This window comes from Protopterus annectens, chromosome 11.part0 (genome assembly GCF_019279795.1).
Source record: "Protopterus annectens isolate FY-2018-M chromosome 11.part0, PAN1.0, whole genome shotgun sequence".
Lineage (NCBI taxonomy): Eukaryota > Metazoa > Chordata > Ceratodontiformes > Protopteridae > Protopterus > Protopterus annectens.
In genome coordinates this window covers 321,530,358-321,542,043 of record NC_056745.1, presented here as the reverse complement: position 1 = coordinate 321,542,043, position 11,686 = coordinate 321,530,358, and the positions used below count along the sequence as shown (strand labels likewise).

The 11,686-nt window shown below is 44.6% G+C and overlaps 1 protein-coding gene across 3 annotated transcripts in view; it reads right to left on the bottom strand.

Moving 5' to 3' along the window:
• Positions 1-11,686, bottom strand: part of SLC25A3 (solute carrier family 25 member 3) — a 77,107-nt gene that overhangs the window by 33,757 nt on the left and 31,664 nt on the right. The window lies entirely within an intron of this gene.

Here is an 11,686-nt window from a genome sequence, read left to right as displayed (position 1 = left end):
AAGGTCAGGTGCTTTAGCAGCTTTTCCTGGCTTTCTGCCTGAATTAGGCAGTCATCTAAGTATGGGTAAATCTGGATATTCCTTTGTCTGCAAAAGGCAATGGCCGGAGCCAGACATTTTATGAAAAGTCTGGGAGCAGTACATAAGCCAAAGGGAAGCACAGAGAAAAGTACAGTTTTGTACCCATCATAAATGTAGACGTTAGAGTGTTCACCCTGCTGCAGTCATCACACTTGGGTTATCCTGCCGTCAGGTGGTCCAGCAGTCGGCCCAAGTTCAAAGTCTTGATCCGGCGTCGGTTGCTGTCGCTTCTTCCCGGACGTCAGTGCGCCAGGGGTATATAAATATAAAATACCTTCAGGCACAAGCAAATACACCACAGAGGTTGTATAGGATAGAGTGGTATAATTCAGCTAGTTCAGAGGGGATGGAGGGAGGGTAACCTGGACTGCAGCAGGGTGAATACTAACATTTACATTTATGGTAGGTACAAAACTGTGCTATGTTCATAGTGTTACCCTGCTGCAGTCGTCATCATACTTGGGTTGAATCCCAAAGCCAAGGATGGGAGGTGGAGTTAAACAGGGTTAGAAGAAGCGAGTAGGCCCTGCAGAACTGCAGTGGAAAAACCAGCTCTAGTCTTAGAATATAGAGGCAAGTGATTGTGTTTGGTGAAGGCCAAGTTGCAGCTTCCAGAATATCCTTGGTTGGCACTCCCCTGAGAAAGGCTGCTGATGTAGCTGTAGCTCTGGTGGAGTGGGACCTAATGCTAGCAGGTACCAGTTTCCCATGATGCATGTAGCAGAAACGTATGCCATGCCCTACCCATTTAGAAATGTCCGTTTTGAGATAAATTTTCCTTGTGATCCTGCAGCATAGGCTACAAAGAGTTGGTCAGATTTTCTGAAAGCCTTAGCTTTATCCAAGTAGTAATGTAATCGTCTGTGAATGTCCAAAGAGTGCACGTGTCTTTCGCCTTTGTTCTGGGGATTTGGGAAGAAGGTGGGCAAATTAATAGTTTGGTTTAGGGCCACATTGGTACTACCTTTGGCATAAAGGAAGGGTTAGTTCGTAGAGAGACTCTGTCTTGATGAAAAATGAGGAAAGGCTCCACAGCCATTAGTGCCTATAGCTCCGAGACTCTTCTAGCAGAGGTTATTGCTAGTAGCAGGGCAGTTTTCCATGAAAGAAATTTTAAATCAGCTGAAAAAGCTGGTTCAAAGGGTGGCAGGAGATCCCAAGTAGGTGTTGGTGTTCTTCTGGGCAGTCTTATGTTCTTAGCCCCTCTGAGGTACTGTCATAGGAGTGGATGTGAGAATAGAGGAGGATCCGTGTTGTAACGAGCTGAAATTGCTAAGGAGTGGATCTTAATAGATGAAAAGGAAAGTTCTTTGTGCAACATCTCAGATAAATATTGTAGAATCTGAGGAATGTTTGGATCCAGGGGATTTTGGCCTTTAGCCTGGTTCCAGGCGCAAAATCTTTTCCATTTGTCTGAATAGGTTTTCCTGGTGCTGGGTCTCCTGGCCTCCAGAATGACATCTATAAGCTTTGGATAGAGATGTTGGCTGGTTGTTTAGGTAATTTGCCATGCAACCAGGTTTAAAGTTTTGAGCTGGCTGTGTAGAATCAGATTGTCTCGCTGGGTGAGCAGGTGAGGGATTTGTGGTAAAATCCATGGAGGGCCGTGGGCCATGTTCCTTAAAATTGGATACCAATGCTGGTGTGGCCAGTCTAGTGCAATGAGTATCATTTGTGGCCTCTCTAATCTGACTTTTCAGCAGTACCTTTGCTAGAAGAGGCAATGGAGGAAAGGCATATACTGTTGATGTTTTCCAACTGAATGAGAGGGCGTCCACTTTCCAAGCTTGTGGATGGAATGTCCTTGTGCAAAATATTTGAAGTTGGTAGTTTTGGGGGCTGGCAAACTTATCTATGTCTGGGCGTCCCCATTTTTGAGCTATCATTGCAAATACTTGTGGATCTAGTTTCCACTCGTGTGGATCCATGATGTTTCTTCTTAGGTCATCTGCCAATGTGTTTCTTTCCTGGCAGGAATTGTGCTTGTAATTGAACCTGGTAAGACAGTGCTGTGTTCCACAAGGTCATTGCTTGCCTGCATAGAGGGTAGGAATGTGTACCCCCTTGCTTATGTACCACATTACTGTGGTATTGTCAGTCTTTATTATTAGTTGTCCTGGGTGTAAGAGGTCCTTGAAAGCTGTTAGGGCATGCTGTACTGCTAGCATTTCCTTTTGATTGATATGCAGATGCCTTTGATCTGTAGTCCATTTGCCCTGAATGCACTGCCCTGCCGTGTGCGCTCCCCAGGCATTGTCCGATGCATCTGTTGTCCTAGTTTGCCTGGTTGTGGGTAAGGTGAAAGGCTGACCCTTGTTGAGGTGATATGCCTGTGCCCACCATAGAAACTCCTGTTGAAGGCAGGGAATGAGTGGTATTGTTTCCAAGCTGTGGCTGTGCCGAGTCCATACGCTTTTCAGGTACCATTGTAATTTCCTCATATGCAGTTTTGCAAATGGTACTAAAAGTATGCAAGATGCCATGAATCCCAAGGCCTGGAGAATTTTTCAGCAGGGAGTTGGGTCTTTGTTGCCATTATTTGAAATATCGAGTCAGCTGTTGTTGCTTGTCTGGCGTGAGATAAGCCATCTGGGCCGTTGTATTCAAGCTGGCACCCAGGAATATTACGTTTTGAGGGCACTAGTTTTGATTTCTTTTCATTTACTGTGTACCCCTTTTTCATTTACTGTGTACCCCTAGGCAACTTAGAAGTTGTTTGACAAATGCCAGATGCTTTAAAAGAATGTCCTTGCTTTCTGCTTGAATAAGGCAGTTGTCCAGGTATGGGTATATTTGAATTCCTCTGTCTGCAGTATGCCATTACTGGTGCCAGGCATTTTGTGAAGACCCTGGGCGCAGTAGATAAGACAAAGGGCAGTGCAGAGAATTGATAATGCATTGAACCTGCAATGAAGCGGAGGCATCTTCTGCAATTTTGTCTGATAGGGACATGCAGGTATGCCTCCTTGAGGTCCAACGTTACTAGCCAAGCATTCTTGCCCAGCATGGGAAGAAGCTGCTGTAGTGTTAGCATCTTGAATTTTGGTACTTGCAGATAGGTGTTCAGAACTGAAAGATCCAGAATGGGTCTCAATGCTTTGTCTTTTCTTGGGAAAATCCTTGTCCTTGCTCCTGTGTAGGTACCTGCTGAATGGCTCTCATGTCCATGAGAGCTGTAATTTGTTTTTGTGCCTCTGCCCATTGATTTGGTGGAAGGTTTGGCATTCCTTTTATCCTTGGCAAGGTATGAAAGTGGAATCTGTATCCCTGTGAGACTATGTTTAGGACCCATTTGTCTTTTGTGATGATGTGCCAGTTGTCTGCAAAAAAATGCTAATTTTCCTCCGAAGGGAGCTGCCAGGAGAGATTTGCTTGGTAGTTTGAGAATCGAGTCATTGTGTTTGTCTTCTGCTAGCTTGGGGCCCGTCTTCTCCTCCTTTCTGGGTAGCAGTACCCCATTGGCGAGGTTTGCAAGGGCCTTGTGACTGGCCTCTGCCCCTTGGGCGTCTGTATTTGCCCCTCTATGATCTGTCAGAAGCTGGAAAGGACCAGTTTTTTGTTGGCCAATTTCTGCTGAAACGAGGAGGTTGTACCTGTAAAAAATCCTTGACCATCTGCATAGACTTTGCCTTATCCTCCATTTTCTTTAAAACCTCTTCTGCTTTGACACCAAATAATACATCCTGCTGTAAAGGTGCATCCAATAATTTTGCTTTAACATGATCAGGTAGAGTTTGTTCTTTTAACCAAACATATCTACGTATGACAGACCCAGTAACAGCTGCTCTACAGGAAGCTTCCAATGAATCAAATCCACATTGTAAAGTAAGTTTGCCCACCTGTTCAGCTGCATGCAACAGATCCTGCATTTCCTTGAATTCAGACTGTTCAGTATGTGTGCTCATTTTTTGTTTTAATAGAGACATTAGGAATTGCTGATATTTCAGCATGCGAAACGGACAATTTAATGCTCTCACAGCCAGAGTTGCTAAGGTGTAGATTCTTTCCCCATCTAGGGCTCTGGAATCCCTTTCAGAAAGCACAGGATTTTTAGCCATAGAAGCTTTAGCCCCCTTGGGAACCTGGGAAATTGTTTCTGGGTCAGCCACAGGGCTTTTATAAAGGAATTTGTGCGAATCAGGTACTCTCTAGTATCTGTCTGGTTTGGCTGGAGCAGGAGGTAGAGAGTCTGGATTTAGACTAGACTCCAAGTAAACATCATCCACAATATCTAAAACTGGAGGAATAGCAAGTGGTCTGTGCTGGGGTAGTAAAAGGAACTCTGAGCCTTTTCTTAGAATCAGAGTAGTCCTGGCCTTCCCAGTGGAAATGTTCCCTCATGGTATGTAAAGTTTCCCCAAAGGAATAGTCTTCAGGGGGAGATGCTGAGTCTTCAGCATCAGAGTCCTCATAAGGGGGAATAGTTTAATCCTGTTCCTCAGAAGAATCTGAGGAAATAGAAACCTGGTCAGAGGAAGCATAATCCTCCTCTTGTCTGGGTCTTTTATCTGGAGGGGGATTGGAACCGCTGATTAGGGTAATCAAATCTTCAGCCATCTTAAGCATCTGTTTCTTAGGCATGGGGCCTTGAACTGCAGACTGATGTACAGTCTTTTGGTTTTAAAAGGAGTTTTAAGCTTAGCATAAGATTTAATGGTGAGTGTAGTCGGTCTGAAGACACCTTTTGCAACCAAAGGTGTTTCCACTGCACCGGGGTCTCCTTCTGCTCCGGTGTCGAAGGGCCTAATAAGGATGGCTGCATCGGCCTAGTACACTCCGCTTGAGAATCCGCAGATGTCTGGGGTTCCAATTCTGCGGTAGTCAGGGACTGCGTAGGCACCTCACTGAAAACCGGAGAACCGGCGACAGGCCCAGCAGAGGCCTCGGAGTCTGGCTTGTTCCTAGGCTGCCTGTCCTTATCCTTGCGTTTTTTATGCATGCCAGTAGTCGGCTGCTCCGACTGCATAATTAAATTTCCTACCAAAGTAATGTCGAGCGAAGTCAAAACGGCGTTTGATAGTTCGTTTATTAAACCTAGCACAAAACAGACAACCTGTGACGTCGTGGTCTGGGCCTAGGCAAGAAATACAATAAGAATGGAAGTCCTTATGAGGTATTTGCTTCCCACAAGAAATGCAATTGTTAACTTTTTCTGACATCGGACTAAGGCAAGAAAAAGTTCCCCAATGGGGTACTTGGCTTTATAGAAGATTTCGGACCGAAATTCGAATCGAAAATCTCAGGTGTCGACAGACCGGCACTTGCGAACTGCTTCTGCTCTGGGCACCGCGCGGCAAGAAAGACTGGAGAAAATGGCATTGGATGCCTCTTTTAAACCCCTGGCGCACTGACATCAGGGAAGAAGCAACAGCAACCGACGCCGGACCAAGACTTCGGAACTCGGGCCGACCGCAGGACTGCCTGACGGCAGGATAACCCAAGTGTGATGACTGCAGCAGGGTAACACGAACATCTGAAAGTGCAGAGATCCTGCCCTGAAGTAGAGACATTTCCTGCATGATTCCCCGATAGGAATGCCTACCTCCTTTAGGTCTAGGGTGACTAGCCAAGCATCCTTGGAGAGCATGGGTAGCAGCTGCTGGAGGGTGAGCATTTTGAATTTTGGGATTGCCAGGAAGGGGTTTAGAATGGATACATTGAGGATGGGGCACCAGGTGCTCTCTTTCCTGGATACCAGAAAAAAAGTCTGGAGTAGAAACCTTGGCCTTTCCTGTTCTGCAGGAACGTGCTCTACTGCCCTCATGGAGAGCAGGGAAAGAACTTGCTTTTGTGCCTCTGCCCACTGGTTTTGAAGTAGATCTGGGAACTCTTTTGGAGTTGGAAGGGTGTGGAAAGAAAATTTGTATCCCTGGGACACTTATGTTGAGAACCCAGCAGTCATTGATAATGGTGGCCCAGGTGTTTGCATGAAAGGAGAGTTTTCCTATTAGGGGGCAAGTGGATGTGGGCAGAGGGAGAGGGTGGGGGAGGAGAGTCATTGCGAGTTCTTACCATAAGGGAGTGGCTTAGAACTCCCTGGTTTTGAAGTGGAGGTAGTCCACTGTTTAGACCTCTGCATTTCCTGTGGCTACTGTCTGTGGGGTCTGGTTCCACGGGGTCTGGGCTGAACTGACCTGGTGGGAGCAGGAAAGGACCAGTGCTTGGAGGGACAATGCCTGCTGAACCTGGGTGGCTGGACCTGTAAGAAATCCTTAACTGTCTGCATAGATTTTGCTTTTACTTCCATCCTTTTTAAGACCTCTTCTGCCTTAGTAACAAATTGTCTTTGTGCAAGGGGGCACCCAGCAATTTAGATTTAACATGGTCCGGCAAGGGCTGTTCCTTAAGCCATGCATGCCTTCTAAGGCCAGAACCGGTGACTGCTGCCCTGCAAGAAGCTTCTAGAACATCAAAACCACAGTGCAAGGTGCATTTAGTTACTTGACTTGCAGAATGCACTAACTCTTACTCTCTAGATTCTACACAAGCAGGAAAGGAAGACTTTTGTGAAGAGTTCCAGGGTATGTTGCTGAAATTTTAGCATATGGAACTGACAGACAATTTAGTAGCAGAGATGTATACTTTTCTACCCCAGCTGTCTAGTGCTCAGGAATCCCCATCCGAGGGGGTAGGATTCTTAACGGATGTTGCTTCATTTAGGCCCTTGAGAGATTACCTCAGGGTCAGCAGTAGGATTTTTAAAAATAAATTTGTGAGAAGTCAGGGACTCCCATACCAGTCTGGTTTTCTGGGTGCCAGGAGTCAAGCTGGATTCCAGGAAAACATCCTCCACAACATCCAGGACTGGGGGGGGGGGGGGGTCAGGGGTCTGTGCTGTGGAAGATCTAAGTATTCCCCAAGTCTCTTTAGACTGAGGGTAGTTCTGACTTTCCCATTGGAAATGCTCCCTTAAGGAGTGAAGGGTTTCCCCAAAGGAAAAATCCTCTGGGGGAAGAGGCTGAAGGAATTGAATCCTCTGCATCAGAATCCTCATAAGCAGAGAGGATTGTATGTCTTCATACTCAAGACATGCATCAGAATCAGTGGACTCCTGTTCAGATGAAACTACAGGGGACAGATTTTTGGAAGGGGTAGCTTGGCTTCCCCTGACCAGCATGATAATGTCTTCCACCATTTTAAAGCATTTGAGACAGAGGCAAGGAAGCAGGTGCATGAGATTGGGTCATCTGTTTCTTGGGTGTGGTTCGCAGCCTGGGCCTAAGAAACTGTAGTTTTCAAAAGAATGGTAGTGGCGAAAGAAGCCGGTCTGTCGAGAAACGGTAGTGCACAGGACTTCCTCGGAAGCCGGTGCCTGCTCAGCGGCTCCAGACCCATCCAAGGTAGAAACTACCACAGGATCCTTAGTTGAAGTAGTTTGCAGCATACCAGAGTCCAAAAGGGTCTCTATAGCAGCCTGCGAATCCACAGAAGTGGGCATCAGGGGTTGCGAAAGCGCCTCACTTAGGACCGGAGAACTGACTACTAGCTTATTGGGAGCGTCGTCTGCAGGTTTGGACCTGTGCAGTCTGTCCGTCTAGCTTTACGTTTTTTTCCAGATCTGTTGTCGGATGGCTTACCAAAGCCATATCGAAATTAGAGGACTGTAAGCGAAAATATCTAGCTACAATAAGGGCCCGACATAGTTCTGGAGTTGAACAAAGCACAAAAGCAACAGCGATGGATGCCATGGTCTGGGCCTAAGCAAGTGACGCAGTAAGAATGAAAGTCTGTGTGGTATTTGCTTTCCATAGGCGAGACAATTGTTAAACTTTTTCTGACATCGGTCAGTGCAAGAAAAAAAGAGAATCCCCAATGGGGTACTTGGAAGACTTCAGTTCAGATGACAAAGCTCAGGTAGCCGCCGACTGGCACTCATGCGAACTGCTTCGGGCTTCACAGCAAGAAAGATTGATGTAATGGCATCGGCCACCTTACTTTATACTACTGACGACCTGACGTCAGTTCTAAAGCGACAGCAACAGACTCAAAATACTAAGCCTCTGGTATTCGGGCTGGCAGAGGGCTATCCTGCCAGGGGTAACCCAAACATGAAGACTGTGACAGTGAAACACGAAGAACATCAATTACTTAAAAGTAAAGCAAGTTGCTTGGGCTATTTGCTTGACTACTTCCATAACTGATTAACGACACAGTAAATACAGACTGCTCTTATGTACCATGGTGGAAATGCTGACAAAGTTTAAGAAAGTAGCACAGCTGGCATCACTCACCATGTGATTAACTTAAAAAAAAAAAAAAAAAAAAGAAATTAAAAATTTGCAATTGCTAGTTATATCCCCTGCCTTTGTGCTTCAATTTTGTTCCCTTACAAGTCTCACAATGGCCTTGTGTACTCCAAATGATGACCCCTGGCTTCTGTTCATATGCTACTTGCAACAGTCAGCCAACCATCTTAGTGCCCTTCTTTGTAACCCCTCCAACAGATCAGAAGCCGTACAAGGTGAAGAAATTTAGAAATGGAGACAGTACTCCAGATGCGGTCTTAGTCTTGCAGACCATCAAAATTACTTTTTTCCTGGAGATTGCCCTTGTTATGCCCTTGTTATGCAACTTGCACAGCAAGTCACTGATTAGGTTCATAGGATGTTATTAGGCCACTGACCCAAAAGTCTTTATAACCTAGCCATTAAAATCCCAATATAATACCAGAGGAGAGATGTTGTCTATGCCAAAAGGTTTTTCTAGCAAGGACTACCCATGTCCAGAAGAGAAGCCAGGACAAATCAGCGGCAGAAATTTGTTTCCCAACCAGTCAGGGTCAAGGAAGTGCTCTGCTGGACATGGATTGGAACCCTACTCCAGAAGAGAGTGGCAATAGAGAGATGCATCAGTCTCTCCAGCAGGCCCTGTTTATGTCACAGACCAGATTGGAGGTCACTGGAATAGGTGACTAGTCCCATTTAACTTACAAATGTGCAGCATTTCCATTAGATATTCGTCAGAGACGCCTCCAAGTAGTCTATATGTTAAGAGTACAGGGACATCGACTTCAGTCTTTCCACATGGGACATGTGTTGGGAGATCCTAAATTTTCTTAGTTGGAAATCTGAGGTCCAAGTTGCTGCAAGTGTCTGGTATGGTGCACACCAAAGGGAGCATTATATTCAATAATAGGCCTGATGAGGGGCCAGTACAGGGGGGTTACAACCCCTTTTGCTTTTGAGCCAATGCCTTTCCTAATCAGGTGAGTGGCAAAGAATGTCTTCCTCACCATAGTAGAGACAACAGTTAAAGGTGAGGTCACAGTTAACTTGTGCTCCCAGGTCTCTCACTACTGAATTGGCACTTTGGGTATTACTGTTTGTTTTTACTGAAGGAATGAGGATGCAGTATTTATTATTTAGTTTAAGACCATGGCTTTGGTACCCCATCATTGGATTTGTGTACGCCCCTTTTGAAGTATGCTGACATTACTAGGGTATTGCTTTTAATTTCTCACTATTTCTGGTGATTTGTTACTCACCACATTTATCTAACCTCTTTCTTCCTGGCCAACAGAATAGAGCTCAGCCCTTCACAGTTTACCCAATTTCTAGATCACTGCTTCCCAGATGAAGCACACTAAATTAACAGGCATTACATTTAATACACCATCTATAGAGTCTAGTTGGTTAGCCTCCCCAAATACCTTTTGTACCAGACTCCCCCATATCCTGCTACTCAGTGTACAATTTTGTATACATCAACCCAAGTTCTCCACCAGTAATTTTAGATCTGACACACTAGAGTAAATTAAAACTTCTTTATGAGAGGTATCCGTTTCTCATAGCCTACAACCATTTTTCCAGATTACAACCATTTCTCCAGATTTTAATGCAGGCTCCTTTTACCTTCCCCAAAAGCCTCCAAGCTGTACATGTTTCTAAAATCCACATACATCTTCACTGGATTTCTCTCAATCACCAAGCTATAGATAGAGAACTCTCCAATGTCAGCTGTATGTACACAAATGATTGTCATTGTCCTCACACAGAATCCCCCCAAAAAAGTGTTTAGCCATCCCTTCAACATCTTTTCCACTACTGAGGTTATAAAGAGGACACTTGTGTAGCTTTCCTTACGCAAGGACACACTTGACCATTCCCATTTCAGTGGATATCACAAAAATGAATCCAAACAAATGAAACCCCAAGCATGACAACTCTACACAGCCAATACATTAACATGTAGTTCAGTTGACTTTAGAAAAAAACGACTCTTCCCATAGCAGCTACAGAAAAACTAGCTTATTTTAATATCCGATGGCTAGCTGTCCTCGAATACATATTACACATCTTAAATCTTAAAACTTTTCCTGGAAAGTAAAAATTACTCCCCTTTATTCATGAGTAGAGGGACCTCAAATTTAGTAAAACTGAGGTCAAGTTGGGGTGGGTGCAAACCCCTGCATTCAAATCTTCAGTGCATGAACGTATATACACATTGCTCAAGCTTCCTTGCACCTTTCCCCCTCAATTCTGTACAACCCTACCTTCATTATTACCTGAAGGCCTACTATTCCTCTGCTTTTTAATCTCAGTTTTTCTCCCAACCGTTCAGTCCTACCATTGCCCACATCAATCTAAAATTACTCTTCGTTATGTCCTCTTGTGCAGATCCTCCTTTCCCTTTTCTGCTATGCATGTCTGAGAAAGAGGACCCTTAATCCTCAGGGGAACCTTCATTCCTAGTCTTCCTCAGAGGATTTGTCCTCCCTTCCAGATATGCATGGCAGCGCTGCTTTATCATGGCCTCTCAAAACACCTCCTAGTGTCAAGCTACTGCTCAAAGATGTATAGACTTGGCCACAGAAGGGTTTTTGCACCAAGACACATGAGAGTTTAACAGACTATCTAGCCAAACCATCACTCCAAGAAGACACTACCTGAACCCTGCACTTTGGACTGCTAATGCAACAATTTAACTTAAGTCACTCACACACATTTTATGCAGATAACAGTCTTGCAGTATACTCAACCCCCACCAGACAAAACTTAATATCACAACTGTTAAAAGTTCTGAAAATGGCAAATACCCTGCTCCTTTTCTTATAGCAAATATTCTGAACTTTTTAAGTAGTGTGTACTACACTCACTCCACTCTTCGCAGGGAGAGGATTTAAGTGTTATTTAATTTAACTCTTAGCAGGCAACCATGGGGATTGGTAGACGCCGGATAACTGTAGTTTCTGGTTGCTTGAGAGTTGCTATTAAAAATGGGCCTGACTAATACTGTACCATATACCATTTGCTTGGTTTGACTTGTTCTCAGGTTAGAATAAATCCCCTCCCTCCCCATTCTAAACTCTAAAAACATAAGGAACGTTTCTGAGGGGGAAACGAAGTGCAACACATGAAAATTGTACTATATTTCTTAATTTTTTTGCTGGTTGTTAACCGGAACTTAAGCAGAGTTTACCGTAGATGCAGTTGAAGGAGGGAGATGCACATTTTCAGAAGTCAATATATGCAGCTTATTAGTGAGTTCATATTCTTGTGGATCAATATCAATGAAATGGAAACTTAAGTCTGACAGACCTGCACAAATCGTATCAGAAAGGATCATCAGCTTAAAAAAACAATAAAAATAATCATGCCTTCTAATA